The sequence below is a fragment of the Opisthocomus hoazin genome, chromosome 28 (genome assembly GCF_030867145.1).
Source record: "Opisthocomus hoazin isolate bOpiHoa1 chromosome 28, bOpiHoa1.hap1, whole genome shotgun sequence".
In the NCBI taxonomy this organism is placed as follows: domain Eukaryota; kingdom Metazoa; phylum Chordata; class Aves; order Opisthocomiformes; family Opisthocomidae; genus Opisthocomus; species Opisthocomus hoazin.
Genome location: NC_134441.1, coordinates 6,107,737 through 6,123,339, shown reverse-complemented (window position 1 = coordinate 6,123,339; position 15,603 = coordinate 6,107,737).

Below are 15,603 nucleotides of genomic sequence, written 5' to 3'. Positions count from 1 at the left end.
GGGACAAGACAAGCAAGCAGCCCCAGTCTCTGTGCCTCTGTGCGAGCAGTGCCATGGGCAGATGAGGCTGAGCAACAGCTTTCCAGGCTAGCTCTTTCTGCCTGCGAGCTATCTGCAGACGTTCGCATTTTCGGAGCAGCGCTGCCGCAATCACCCGGCACGGACCACCGAAGAAATTTTTGAAGTTTGAGGGGGCAAGACGACCAAGCAGCCCCAGTCTCTGTGCCTCTGTGCGAGCAGTGCCATGGGCAGATGAGGCTGAGCAACAGCTTTCCAGGCTAGCTCTTTCTGCCTGCGAGCTATCTGCAGACGTTCGCATTTTCTGAGCAGGGCTTCCGGAGGATCCAGGCACGGACCACCTAAGCTACGTTTGAAGTTTGACGGGGCAAGACAAGCAAGCAGCCCCAGTCTCTGTGCCTCTGTGCGAGCAGTGCCATGGGCAGATGAGGCTGAGCAACAGCTTTCCAGGCTAGCTCTTTCTACCTGCGAGCTATCTGCAGACGTTCGCATTTTCGGAGCAGTGCTGCCGGAGGCTCCCGAGACGGACCACCAAAGCTACATTTGAAGTTTAAGGGGGCAAGACAAGCAAGCAGCCCCAGTCTCTGTGCCTCTGTGCGAGCAGTGCCATGGGCAGATGAGGCTGAGCAACAGCTTTCCAGGCTAGCTCTTTCTGCCTGCGAGCTATCTGCAGACGTTCGCATTTTCGGAGCAGCGCTGCCGCAAGCACCCGGCACGGACCACCTAAGCTACGTTTGAAGTTTGAGGGGACAAGACAAGCAATCAGCCCCAGTCTCTGTGCCTCTGTGCGAGCAGTGCCATGGGCAGATGAGGCTGAGCAACAGCTTTCCAGGCTAGCTCTTTCTGCCTGCGAGCTATCTGCAGACGTTCGCATTTTCGGAGCAGCGCTGCCGCAAGCACCCGGCACGGACCACCTAATCTACGTTTGAAGTTTGAGGGGGCAAGACAAGCAAGCAGCCCCAGTCTCTGTGCCTCTGTGCGAGCAGTGCCATGGGCAGATGAGGCTGAGCAACAGTTTTCCAGGCTAGCTCTTTCTGCCTGCGAGCTATCTGCAGACGTTCGCATTTTCGGAGCAGCGCTGCCGCAAGCACCCGGCACGGACCACCTAAGCTACGTTTGAAGTTTGAGAGGACAAGACGAGCAAGCAGCCCCAGTCTCTGTGCCTCTGTTCGAGCAGTGCCATGGGCAGATGAGGCTGAGCAACAGCTTTCCAGGCTAGCTCTTTCTGCCTGCGATCTATCTGCAGACATTCGCATTTTCGGAGCAGCGCTGCAGCATGCGCCCGGCACGGACCACCGAAGATAGGTTTGAAGTTTGAGGGGGCAAGACGAGCAAGGAGCCCCAGTCTCTGTGCCTCTGTGCGAGCAGTGCCATGGGCAGATGAGGCTGAGCAACAGCTTTCCAGGCTAGCTCTTTCTGCCTGCGAGCTATCTGGAGACGTTCGCATTTTCAGAGCAGGGCTGCCAGAGGATCCCTGCATGGACCACCTAAGCTACGTTTGAAGTTTGAGGGGGCAAGACAAGCAAGCAGCCCCGGTCTCTGTGCCTCTGTGCGAGCAGTGCCATGGGCAGATGAGGCTGAGCAACAGCTTTCCAGGCTAGCTCTTTATGCCTGCGAGCTATCTGCAGACGTTCGCATTTTCGGAGCAGGGCTACCGCAAGCACACGGCACGGACCACCGAAGATAGGTTTGAAGTTTGAGGGGGCAAGACAAGCAAGCAGCCCCAGTCTCTGTGCCTCTGTGCGAGCAGTGCCATGGGCAGATGAGGCTGAGCAACAGCTTTGCAGGCTAGCTCTTTCTGCCTGCGAGCTATCTGCAGACGTTCGCATTTTCGGAGCAGGGCTGCCGCAAGCACCCGGCACGGACCACCTAATCTACGTGTGAAGTTTGAGGGGGCAAGACAAGCAAGCAGCCCCAGTCTCTGTGCCTCTGTGCGAGCAGTGCCATGGGCAGATGAGGCTGAGCAACAGCTTTCCAGGCTAGCTCTTTCTACCTGCGAACTATCTGCAGACGTTCGCATTTTCGGAGCAGTGCTGCCGGAGGCTCCCGAGACGGACCACCTAATATACGTTTGAAGTTTGAGGGGGCAAGACAAGCAAGCAGCCCCAGTCTCTGTGCCTCTGTGCGAGCAGTGCCATGGGCAGATGAGGCTGAGCAACAGCTTTCCAGGCTAGCTCTTTCTGCCTGCGAGTTATCTGCAGACGTTCGCATTTTCGGAGCAGCGCTGCCGCAAGCACCCGGCACGGACCACCTAATCTACGTTTGAAGTTTGAGAGGGCAAGACAAGCAAGCAGCCCCAGTCTCTGTGCCTCTGTGCGAGCAGTGCCATGGGCAGATGAGGCTGAGCAACAGCTTTCCAGGCTAGCTCTTTCTGCCTGCGAGCTATCTGCAGACGTTCGCATTTTCGGAGCAGCGCTGCCGCAAGCACCCGGCACGGACCACCTAAGGTACGTTTGACGTTTGAGGGGACAAGACAAGCAAGCAGCCCCAGTCTCTGTGCCTCTGTGCGAGCAGTGCCATGGGCAGATGAGGCTGAGCAACAGCTTTCCAGGCTAGCTCTTTCTGCCTGCGAGCTATCTGCAGACGTTCGCATTTTCGGAGCAGCGCTGCCGCAAGCACCCGGCACGGACCACCGAAGATAGCTTTGAAGTTTGAGGGGGCAAGACAAGCAAGCAGCCCCAGTCTCTGTGCCTCTGTGCGAGCAGTGCCATGGGCAGATGAGGCTGAGCAACAGCTTTCCAGGCTAGCTCTTTCTACCTGCGAGCTATCAGCAGACGTTCGCATTTTCAGACCAGGGCTGGCGGAGGATCCAGGCACGGACCACCTAATCTACGTTTGAAGTTCAAGGGGACAAGACAAGCAAGCAGCCCCAGTCTCTGTGCCTCTGTGCGAGCAGTGCCATGGGCAGATGAGGCTGAGCAACAGCTTTCCAGGCTAGCTCTTTCTGCCTGCGAGCTATCTGCAGACGTTCGCATTTTCGGAGCAGCGCTGCCGCAAGCACCCGGCACGGACCACCTAAGCTACGTTTGAAGTTTGAGGGGACAAGACAAGCAAGCAGCCCCAGTCTCTGTGCCTCTGTGCGAGCAGTGCCATGGGCAGATGAGGCTGAGCAACAGCTTTCCAGGCTAGCTCTTTCTGCCTGCGAGCTATCTGCAGACGTTCGCATTTTCGGACAAGCGCTGCCGCAAGCACCCGGCACGGACCACCGAAGATAGCTTTGAAGTTTGAGGGGGCAAGACAAGCAAGCAGCCCCAGTCTCTGTGCCTCTGTGCGAGCAGTGCCATGGGCAGATGAGGCTGAGCAACAGCTTTCCAGGCTAGCTCTTTCTGCCTGCGAGCTATCTGCAGACGTTCGCATTTTCGGAGCAGGGCTGCCGCAAGCACCCGGCACGGACCACCTAATCTACGTGTGAAGTTTGAGGGGGCAAGACAAGCAAGCAGCCCCAGTCTCTGTGCCTCTGTGCGAGCAGTGCCATGGGCAGATGAGGCTGAGCAACAGCTTTCCAGGCTAGCTCTTTCTACCTGCGAGCTATCTGCAGACGTTCGCATTTTCGGAGCAGTGCTGCCGGAGGCTCCGGAGACGGACCACCAAAGCTACATTTGAAGTTTGAGGGGGCAAGACAAGCAAGCAGCCCCAGTCTCTGTGCCTCTGTGCGAGCAGTGCCATGGGCAGATGAGGCTGAGCAACAGCTTTCCAGGCTAGCTCTTTCTGCCTGCGAGCTATCTGCAGACGTTCGCATTTTCGGAGCAGAGCTGCCGCAAGCACCCGGCACGGACCACCTAATCTACGTTTGAAGTTTGAGGGGACAAGACAAGCAATCAGCCCCAGTCTCTGTGCCTCTGTGCGAGCAGTGCCATGGGCAGATGAGGCTGAGCAACAGCTTTCCAGGCTAGCTCTTTCTGCCTGCGAGTTATCTGCAGACGTTCGCATTTTCGGAGCAGGGCTGTCACAAGCACCCGGCACGGACCACCTAATCTACGTTTGAAGTTCGAGGGGGCAAGACAAGCAAGCAGCCCCAGTCTCTGTGCCTCTGTGCGAGCAGTGCCATGGGCAGATGAGGCTGAGCAACAGCTTTCCAGGCTAGCTCTTTCTGCCTGCGAGTTATCTGCAGACGTTCGCATTTTCGGAGCAGCGCTGCCGCAAGCACCCGGCATGGACCACCTAATCTACGTTTGAAGTTTGAGAGGGCAAGACAAGCAAGCAGCCCCAGTCTCTGTGCCTCTGTGCGAGCAGTGCCATGGGCAGATGAGGCTGAGCAACAGCTTTCCAGGCTAGCTCTTTCTGCCTGCGAGCTATCTGCAGACGTTCGCATTTTCGGAGCAGCGCTGCCGCAAGCACCCGGCACGGACCACCTAAGGTACGTTTGACGTTTGAGGGGACAAGACAAGCAAGCAGCCCCAGTCTCTGTGCCTCTGTGCGAGCAGTGCCATGGGCAGATGAGGCTGAGCAACAGCTTTCCAGGCTAGCTCTTTCTGCCTGCGAGCTATCTGCAGACGTTCGCATTTTCGAAGCAGCGCTGCAGCAAACACCCGGCACGGACCACCGAAGATAGCTTTGAAGTTTGAGGGGGCAAGACAAGCAAGCAGCCCCAGTCTCTGTGCCTCTGTGCGAGCAGTGCCATGGGCAGATGAGGCTGAGCAACAGCTTTCCAGGCTAGCTCTTTCTACCTGTGAGCTATCAGCAGACGTTCGCATTTTCAGACCAGGGCTGACGGAGGATCCAGGCACAGACCACCTAATCTACGTTTGAAGTTCAAGGGGACAAGACAAGCAAGCAGCCCCAGTCTCTGTGCCTCTGTGCGAGCAGTGCCATGGGCAGATGAGGCTGAGCAACAGCTTTCCAGGCTAGCTCTTTCTGCCTGCGAGCTATCTGCAGACGTTCGCATTTTCGGAGCAGCGCTGCCGCAAGTACCCGGCACGGACCACCTAAGCTACGTTTGAAGTTTGAGGGGACAAGACAAGCAAGCAGCCCCAGTCTCTGTGCCTCTGTGCGAGCAGTGCCATGGGCAGATGAGGCTGAGCAACAGCTTTCCAGGCTAGCTCTTTCTGCCTGCGAGCTATCTGCAGACGTTCGCATTTTCGGAGCAGCGCTGCCGCAAGCACCCGGCACGGACCACCTAAGCTACGTTTGAAGTTTGAGGGGGCAAGACAAGCAAGCAGCCCCAGTCTCTGTGCCTCTGTGCGAGCAGTGCCATGGGCAGATGAGGCTGAGCAACAGCTTTCCAGGCTAGCTCTTTCTGCCTGCGAGCTATCTGCAGACGTTCGCATTTTCGGAGCAGTGCTGCCGCAAGCACCCGGCACGGACCACCTAAGCTACGTTTGAAGTTTGAGGGGGCAAGACAAGCAAGCAGCCCCAGTCTCTGTGCCTCTGTGCGAGCAGTGCCATGGGCAGATGAGGCTGAGCAACAGCTTTCCAGGCTAGCTCTTTATGCCTGCGAGCTATCTGCAGACGTTTGCATTTTCGGATCAGGGCTTCCGGAGGATCCCGGCACGGACCACCTAAGCTACATTTGAAGTTTGAGGGGACAAGACAAGCAAGCAGCCCCAGTCTCTGTGCCTCTGTGCGAGCAGTGCCATGGGCAGATGAGGCTGAGCAACAGCTTTCCAGGCTAGCTCTTTCTGCCTGCGAGCTATCTGCAGACGTTCGCATTTTCGGAGCAGGGCTGCCACAAGCACCCGGCACGGACCACCTAATATACTTTTGAAGTTTGAGGGGGCAAGAGAAGCAAGCAGCCCCAGTCTCTGTGCCTCTGTGCGAGCAGTGCCATGGGCAGATGAGGCTGAGCAACAGTTTTCCAGGCTAGCTCTTTCTGCCTGCGAGCTATCTGCAGACGTTCGCATTTTCGGAGCAGCGCTGCCGCAAGCACCCGGCACGGACCACCTAAGATACGTTTGAAGTTTGAGGGGACAAGACGAGCAAGCAGCCCCAGTCTCTGTGCCTCTGTGCGAGCAGTGCCATGGGCAGATGAGGCTGAGCAACAGCTTTCCAGGCTAGCTCTTTCTGCCTGCGATCTATCTGCAGACGTTCGCATTTTCGGAGCAGCGCTGCAGCAAGCACCCGGCACGGACCACCGAAGATAGGTTTGAAGTTTGAGGGGGCAAGACGAGCAAGCAGCCCCAGTCTCTGTGCCTCTGTGCGAGCAGTGCCATGGGCAGATGAGGCTGAGCAACAGCTTTCCAGGCTAGCTCTTTCTGCCTGCGAGCTATCTGCAGACGTTCGCATTTTCGGAGCAGCGCTGCCGCAATCACCCGGCACGGACCACCGAAGAAATTTTTGAAGTTTGAGGGGGCAAGACGACCAAGCAGCCCCAGTCTCTGTGCCTCTGTGCGAGCAGTGCCATGGGCAGATGAGGCTGAGCAACAGCTTTCCAGGCTAGCTCTTTCTGCCTGCGAGCTATCTGCAGACGTTCGCATTTTCTGAGCAGGGCTTCCGGAGGATCCAGGCACGGACCACCTAAGCTACGTTTGAAGTTTGACGGGGCAAGACAAGCAAGCAGCCCCAGTCTCTGTGCCTCTGTGCGAGCAGGGCCATGGGCAGATGAGGCTGAGCAACAGCTTTCCAGGCTAGCTCTTTCTACCTGCGAGCTATCTGCAGACGTTCGCATTTTCGGAGCAGTGCTGCCGGAGGCTCCCGAGACGGACCACCAAAGCTACATTTGAAGTTTAAGGGGGCAAGACAAGCAAGCAGCCCCAGTCTCTGTGCCTCTGTGCGAGCAGTGCCATGGGCAGATGAGGCTGAGCAACAGCTTTCCAGGCTAGCTCTTTCTGCCTGCGAGCTATCTGCAGACGTTCGCATTTTCGGAGCAGCGCTGCCGCAAGCACCCGGCACGGACCACCTAAGCTACGTTTGAAGTTTGAGGGGACAAGACAAGCAATCAGCCCCAGTCTCTGTGCCTCTGTGCGAGCAGTGCCATGGGCAGATGAGGCTGAGCAACAGCTTTCCAGGCTAGCTCTTTCTGCCTGCGAGCTATCTGCAGACGTTCGCATTTTCGGAGCAGCGCTGCCGCAAGCACCCGGCACGGACCACCTAATCTACGTTTGAAGTTTGAGGGGGCAAGACAAGCAAGCAGCCCCAGTCTCTGTGCCTCTGTGCGAGCAGTGCCATGGGCAGATGAGGCTGAGCAACAGTTTTCCAGGCTAGCTCTTTCTGCCTGCGAGCTATCTGCAGACGTTCGCATTTTCGGAGCAGCGCTGCCGCAAGCACCCGGCACGGACCACCTAAGCTACGTTTGAAGTTTGAGAGGACAAGACGAGCAAGCAGCCCCAGTCTCTGTGCCTCTGTTCGAGCAGTGCCATGGGCAGATGAGGCTGAGCAACAGCTTTCCAGGCTAGCTCTTTCTGCCTGCGATCTATCTGCAGACATTCGCATTTTCGGAGCAGCGCTGCAGCATGCGCCCGGCACGGACCACCGAAGATAGGTTTGAAGTTTGAGGGGGCAAGACGAGCAAGGAGCCCCAGTCTCTGTGCCTCTGTGCGAGCAGTGCCATGGGCAGATGAGGCTGAGCAACAGCTTTCCAGGCTAGCTCTTTCTGCCTGCGAGCTATCTGGAGACGTTCGCATTTTCAGAGCAGGGCTGCCAGAGGATCCCTGCATGGACCACCTAAGCTACGTTTGAAGTTTGAGGGGGCAAGACAAGCAAGCAGCCCCGGTCTCTGTGCCTCTGTGCGAGCAGTGCCATGGGCAGATGAGGCTGAGCAACAGCTTTCCAGGCTAGCTCTTTATGCCTGCGAGCTATCTGCAGACGTTCGCATTTTCGGAGCAGGGCTACCGCAAGCACACGGCACGGACCACCGAAGATAGGTTTGAAGTTTGAGGGGGCAAGACAAGCAAGCAGCCCCAGTCTCTGTGCCTCTGTGCGAGCAGTGCCATGGGCAGATGAGGCTGAGCAACAGCTTTGCAGGCTAGCTCTTTCTGCCTGCGAGCTATCTGCAGACGTTCGCATTTTCGGAGCAGGGCTGCCGCAAGCACCCGGCACGGACCACCTAATCTACGTGTGAAGTTTGAGGGGGCAAGACAAGCAAGCAGCCCCAGTCTCTGTGCCTCTGTGCGAGCAGTGCCATGGGCAGATGAGGCTGAGCAACAGCTTTCCAGGCTAGCTCTTTCTACCTGCGAACTATCTGCAGACGTTCGCATTTTCGGAGCAGTGCTGCCGGAGGCTCCCGAGACGGACCACCAAAAATACATTTGAAGTTTGAGGGGGCAAGACAAGCAAGCAGCCCCAGTCTCTGTGCCTCTGTGCGAGCAGTGCCATGGGCAGATGAGGCTGAGCAACAGCTTTCCAGGCTAGCTCTTTCTGCCTGCGAGCTATCTGCAGACGTTCGCATTTTCGGAGCAGGGCTGCCACAAGCACCCGGCACGGACCACCTAATATACGTTTGAAGTTTGAGGGGGCAAGACAAGCAAGCAGCCCCAGTCTCTGTGCCTCTGTGCGAGCAGTGCCATGGGCAGATGAGGCTGAGCAACAGCTTTCCAGGCTAGCTCTTTCTGCCTGCAAGTTATCTGCAGACGTTCGCATTTTCGGAGCAGCGCTGCCGCAAGCACCCGGCACGGACCACCTAATCTACGTTTGAAGTTTGAGAGGGCAAGACAAGCAAGCAGCCCCAGTCTCTGTGCCTCTGTGCGAGCAGTGCCATGGGCAGATGAGGCTGAGCAACAGCTTTCCAGGCTAGCTCTTTCTGCCTGCGAGCTATCTGCAGACATTCGCATTTTCGGAGCAGCGCTGCCGCAAGCACCCGGCACGGACCACCTAAGGTACGTTTGACGTTTGAGGGGACAAGACAAGCAAGCAGCCCCAGTCTCTGTGCCTCTGTGCGAGCAGTGCCATGGGCAGATGAGGCTGAGCAACAGCTTTCCAGGCTAGCTCTTTCTGCCTGCGAGCTATCTGCAGACGTTCGCATTTTCGGAGCAGCGCTGCCGCAAGCACCCGGCACGGACCACCGAAGATAGCTTTGAAGTTTGAGGGGGCAAGACAAGCAAGCAGCCCCAGTCTCTGTGCCTCTCTGCGAGCAGTGCCATGGGCAGATGAGGCTGAGCAACAGCTTTCCAGGCTAGCTCTTTCTGCCTGCGAGCTATCTGCAGACGTTCGCATTTTCGGACCAGGGCTTCCGGAGTATCCTGGCACGGACCACCTAAGATACGTTTGAAGTTTGAGGGGGCAAGACAAGCAAGCAGCCCCAGTCTCTGTGCCTCTGTGCGAGCAGTGCCATGGGCAGATGAGGCTGAGCAACAGCTTTCCAGGCTAGCTCTTTCTGCCTGCGAGTTATCTGCAGACGTTCGCATTTTCGGAGCAGCGCTGCCGCAAGCACCCGGCACGGACCACCTAATCTACGTTTGAAGTTTGAGAGGGCAAGACAAGCAAGCAGCCCCAGTCTCTGTGCCTCTGTGCGAGCAGTGCCATGGGCAGATGAGGCTGAGCAACAGCTTTCCAGGCTAGCTCTTTCTGCCTGCGAGCTATCTGCAGATATTCGCATTTTCGGAGCAGCGCTGCCGCAAGCACCCGGCACGGACCACCTAAGGTACGTTTGACGTTTGAGGGGACAAGACAAGCAAGCAGCCCCAGTCTCTGTGCCTCTGTGCGAGCAGTGCCATGGGCAGATGAGGCTGAGCAACAGCTTTCCAGGCTAGCTCTTTCTGCCTGCGAGCTATCTGCAGACGTTCGCATTTTCGGAGCAGCGCTGCCGCAAGCACCCGGCACGGACCACCGAAGATAGCTTTGAAGTTTGAGGGGGCAAGACAAGCAAGCAGCCCCAGTCTCTGTGCCTCTGTGCGAGCAGTGCCATGGGCAGATGAGGCTGAGCAACAGCTTTCCAGGCTAGCTCTTTCTGCCTGCGAGCTATCTGCAGACGTTCGCATTTTCGGACCAGGGCTTCCGGAGGATCCTGGCACGGACCACCTAAGATACATTTGAAGTTTGAGGGGGCAAGACAAGCAAGCAGCCCCAGTCTCTGTGCCTCTGTGCGAGCAGTGCCATGGGCAGATGAGGCTGAGCAACAGCTTTCCAGGCTAGCTCTTTCTGCCTGCGAGCTATCTGCAGACGTTCGCATTTTCGAAGCAGGGCTTCCGGAGGATCCAGGCACGGACCACCTAAGCTACGTTTGAAGTTTGAGGGGGCAAGACGAGCAAGCAGCCCCAGTCTCTGTGCCTCTGTGCGAGCAGTGCCATGGGCAGATGAGGCTGAGCAACAGCTTTCCAGGCTAGCTCTTTCTGCCTGCGAGCTATCTGCAGACGTTCGCATTTTCGGAGCAGCGCTGCCGCAAGCACCCGGCACAGACCACCTAATCTACGTTTGAAGTTTGAGGGGACAAGACAAGCAAGCAGCCCCAGTCCCTGTGCCTCTGTGCGAGCAGTGCCATGGGTAGATGAGGCTGAGCAACAGCTTTCCAGGCTAGCTCTTTCTGCCTGCGATCTATCTGCAGACGTTCGCATTTTCAGAGCAGCGCTGCAGTAAGCACCCGGCACGGACCACCTAAGCTACGTTTGAAGTTTGAGGGGGCAAGACAAGCAAGCAGCACCAGTCTCTGTGCCTCTGTGCGAGCAGTGCCATGGGCAGATGAGGCTGAGCAACAGCTTTCCAGGCTAGCTCTTTCAGCCTGTGAGCTATCTGCAGACGTTCGCATTTTCGGAGCAGGGCTGCCGGAGGCTCCCGAGACGGACCACCTAAGCTACGTTTGAACTTTGAGGGGGCAAGACAAGCAAGCAGCCCCAGTCTCTGTGCCTCTGTGCGAGCAGTGTCATGGGCAGATGAGGCTGAGCAACAGCTTTCCAGGCTAGCTCTTTCTGCCTGCGAGCTATCTGCAGACGTTCGCATTTTCGGAGCAGCGCTGCAGCAAACACCCGGCACGGACCACCTAAGCTACGTTTGAAGTTTGAGGGGGCAAGACAAGCAAGCAGCCCCAGTCTCTGTGCCTCTGTGCGAGCAGTGCCATGGGCAGATGAGGCTGAGCAACAGCTTTCCAGGCTAGCTCTTTCTGCCTGCGAGCTATCTGCAGACGTTCGCATTTTCGGAGCAGCGCTGCCGCAAGCACCCGGCACGGACCACCTAAGGTACGTTTGAAGTTTGAGGGGGCAAGACAAGCAAGCAGCCCCAGTCTCTGTGCCTCTGTGCGAGCAGTGCCATGGGCAGATGAGGCTGAGCAACAGCTTTCCAGGCTAGCTCTTTCTGCCTGCGAGCTATCTGCAGACGTTTGCATTTTCGGATCAGAGCTTCCGGAGGATCCCGGCACGGACCACCTAAGCTACATTTGAAGTTTGAGGGGACAAGACAAGCAAGCAGCCCCAGTCTCTGTGCCTCTGTGCGAGCAGTGCCATGGGCAGATGAGGCTGAGCAACAGCTTTCCAGGCTAGCTCTTTCTGCCTGCGAGCTATCTGCAGACATTCGCATTTTCGGAGCAGGGCTGCCACAAGCACCCGGCACGGACCACCTAATATACTTTTGAAGTTTGAGGGGGCAAGACAAGCAAGCAGCCCCAGTCTCTGTGCCTCTGTGCGAGCAGTGCCATGGGCAGATGAGGCTGAGCAACAGTTTTCCAGGCTAGCTCTTTCTGCCTGCGAGCTATCTGCAGACGTTCGCATTTTCGGAGCAGCGCTGCCGCAAGCACCCGGCACGGACCACCTAAGCTACGTTTGAAGTTTGAGGGGACAAGACGAGCAAGCAGCCCCAGTCTCTGTGCCTCTGTGCGAGCAGTGCCATGGGCAGATGAGGCTGAGCAACAGCTTTCCAGGCTAGCTCTTTCTGCCTGCGAGCTATCTGCAGACGTTCGCATTTTCGGAGCAGCGCTGCAGCAAGCACCCGGCACGAACCACCGAAGATAGGTTTGAAGTTTGAGGGGGCGAGACGAGCAAGCAGCCCCAGTCTCTGTGCCTCTGTGCGAGCAGTGCCATGGGCAGATGAGGCTGAGCAACAGCTTTCCAGGCTAGCTCTTTCTGCCTGCGAGCTATCTGCAGACGTTCGCATTTTCAGAGCAGGGCTGCCGGAGGATCCAGGTACAGACCACCTAAGCTACGTTTGAAGTTTGAGGGGGCAAGACAAGCAAGCAGCCCCGGTCTCTGTGCCTCTGTGCAAGCAGTGCCATGGGCAGATGAGGCTGAGCAACAGCTTTCCAGGCTAGCTCTTTCTACCTGAGAGCTATCTGCAGACGTTCGCATTTTCGGAGCAGGGCTGCCGGAGGATCCCGAGACGGACCACCTAAGGTACGTTTGAAGTTTGAGGGGGCAAGACAAGCAAGCAGCCCCAGTCTCTGTGCCTCTGTGCGAGCAGTGCCATGGGCAGATGAGGCTGAGCAACAGCTTTCCAGGCTAGCTCTTTCTGCCTGCGAGTTATCCGCAGACATACTCATTTTCGGAGTAGCGCTGCCGCAAGCACCCGGCACGGACCACCTATGTTACGTGTGAAGTTTGAGGGGGCAAGACAAGCAAGCAGCCCCAGTCTCTGTGCCTCTGTGCGAGCAGTGCCATGGGCAGATGAGGCTGAGCAACAGCTTTCCAGGCTAGCTCTTTCTGCCTGCGAGCTATCTGCAGACGTTCGCATTTTCGGAGCAGCGCTGCCGCAAGCACCCGGCACGGACCACATAAGATACGTTTGAAGTTTGAGGGGACAAGACAAGCAAGCAGCCCCAGTCTCTGTGCCTCTGTGCGAGCAGTGCCATGGGCAGATGAGGCTGAGCAACAGCTTTCCAGGCTAGCTATTTCTGCCTGCGAGCTATCTGCAGACGTTCGCATTTTCGGAGCAGGGCTGCCGCAAGCACCCGGCACGGACCACCTAATCTACGTGTGAAGTTTGAGGGGGCAAGACAAGCAAGCAGCCCCAGTCTCTGTGCCTCTGTGCGAGCAGTGCCATGGGCAGATGAGGCTGAGCAACAGTTTTCCAGTCTAGCTCTTTATGCCTGCGAGCTATCTGCAGACGTTCGTATTTTCGGAGCAGCCCTGCCGCAAGCACCCGGCACGGACCACCTAAGCTACGTTTGAAGTTTGAGGGGACAAGACAAGCAAGCAGCCCCAGTCTCTGTGCCTCTGTGCGAGCAGTGCCATGGGCAGATGAGGCTGAGCAACAGCTTTCCAGGCTAGCTCTTTCTGCCTGCGAGCGATCTGCAAACGTTCGCATTTTCGGAGTAGCGCTGCCGCAAGCACCCGGCACGGACCACCGAAGAAAGTTTTGAAGTTTGAGGGGGCAAGACGACCAAGCAGCCCCAGTCTCTGTGCCTCTGTGCGAGCAGTGCCATGGGCAGATGAGGCTGAGCAACAGCTTTCCAGGCTAGCTCTTTCTGCCTGCGAGCTATCTGCAGACGTTCGCATTTTCTGAGCAGGGCTTCCGGAGGATCCAGGCACGGACCACCTAAGCTACGTTTGAAGTTTGAGGGGGCAAGACAAGCAAGCAGCCCCAGTCTCTGTGCCTCTGTTCGAGCAGTGCCATGGGCAGATGAGGCTGAGCAACAGCTTTCCAGGCTAGCTCTTTCTACCTGCGAGCTATCTGCAGACGTTCGCATTTTCGGAGCAGTGCTGCCGGAGGCTCCCGGCACGGACCACCAAATCTACGTTTGAAGTTTGAGGGGGCAAGACAAGCAAGCAGCCCCAGTCTCTGTGCCTCTGTGCGAGCAGTGCCATGGGCAGATGAGGCTGAGCAACAGCTTTCCAGGCTAGCTCTTTCTGCCTGCGAGCTATCTGCAGACGTTCGCATGTTCAGAGCAGGGCTGCCGGAGGCTCCCGAGGCGGACCACCTAAGCTACGTTTGAAGTTTGAGGGGGCAAGACAAGCAAGCAGCCCCAGTCTCTGTGCCTCTGTGCGAGCAGTGCCATGGGCAGATGAGGCTGAGCAACAGCTTTCCAGGCTAGCTTTTTATGCCTCCGAGCTATCTGCAGACGTTCGCATTTTCGGAGCAGCGCTGCCGCAAGCACCCGGCACGGACCACCTAATGTACGTTTGAAGTTTGAGGGGGCAAGACAAGCAAGCAGCCCCAGTCTCTGTGCCTCTGTGCGAGCAGTGCCATGGGCAGATGAGGCTGAGCAACAGCTTTCCAGGCTAGCTCTTTCTGCCTGCGAGCTATCTGCAGACGTTCGCATTTTCGGAGCAGCGCTGCAGCAAACACCCGGCACGGACCACCTAAGGTACGTTTGAAGTTTGAGGGGGCAAGACAAGCAAGCAGCCCCAGTCTCTGTGCCTCTGTGCGAGCAGTGCCATGGGCAGATGAGGCTGAGCAACAGCTTTCCAGGCTAGCTCTTTCTGCCTGCGAGCTATCTGCAGACGTTCGCATTTTCGGAGCAGCGCTGCCGCAAGCACCCGGCACGGACCACCTAAGCTACGTTTGAAGTTTGAGGGGACAAGACAAGCAAGCAGCCCCAGTCTCTGTGCCTCTGTGCGAGCAGTGCCATGGGCAGATGAGGCTGAGCAACAGCTTTCCAGGCTAGCTCTTTCTGCCTGCGAGCTATCTGCAGACGTTCGCATTTTCTGAGCAGGGCTTCCGGAGGATCCAGGCACGGACCACCTAAGCTACGTTTGAAGTTTGAGGGGGCAAGACAAGCAAGCAGCCCCAGTCTCTGTGCCTCTGTGCGAGCAGTGCCATGGGCAGATGAGGCTGAGCAACAGCTTTCCAGGCTAGCTCTTTCTACCTGCGAGCTATCTGCAGACGTTCGCATTTTCGGAGCAGCGCTGCCGGAGGCTCCCGAGAAGGACCACCAAAGCTACATTTGAAGTTTGAGGGGGCAAGACAAGCAAGCAGCCCCAGTCTCTGTCCCTCTGTGCGAGCAGTGCCATGGGCAGATGAGGCTGAGCAACAGCTTTCCAGGCTAGCTCTTTCTGCCTGCGAGCTATCTGCAGACGTTCGCATTTTCGGAGCAGCGCTGCCGCAAGCACCCGGCACGGACCACCTAAGCTACGTTTGAAGTTTGAGGGGACAAGACAAGCAATCAGCCCCAGTCTCTGTGCCTCTGTGCGAGCAGTGCCATGGGCAGATGAGGCTGAGCAACAGCTTTCCAGGCTAGCTCTTTCTGCCTGCGAGCTATCTGCAGACGTTCGCATTTTCGGAGCAGGGCTGCCACAAGCACCCGGCACGGACCACCTAATATACTTTTGAAGTTTGAGGGGGCAAGACAAGCAAGCAGCCCCAGTCTCTGTGCCTCTGTGCGAGCAGTGCCATGGGCAGATGAGGCTGAGCAACAGCTTTCCAGGCTAGCTCTTTCTGCCTGCGAGCTATCTGGAGACGTTCGCATTTTCAGAGCAGGGCTGCCAGAGGATCCCTGCATGGACCACCTAAGCTACGTTTGAAGTTTGAGGGGGCAAGACAAGCAAGCAGCCCCGGTCTCTGTGCCTCTGTGCGAGCAGTGCCATGGGCAGATGAGGCTGAGCAACAGCTTTCCAGGCTAGCTCTTTATGCCTGCGAGCTATCTGCAGACGTTCGCATTTTCGGAGCAGGGCTACCGCAAGCACACGGCACGGACCACCGAAGATAGGTTTGAAGTTTGAGGGGGCAAGACAAGCAAGCAGCCCCAGTCTCTGTGCCTCTGTGCGAGCAGTGCCATGGGCAGATGAGGCTGAGCAACAGCTTTGCAGGCTAGCTCTTTCTGCCTGCGAGCTATCTGCAGACGTTCGCATTTTC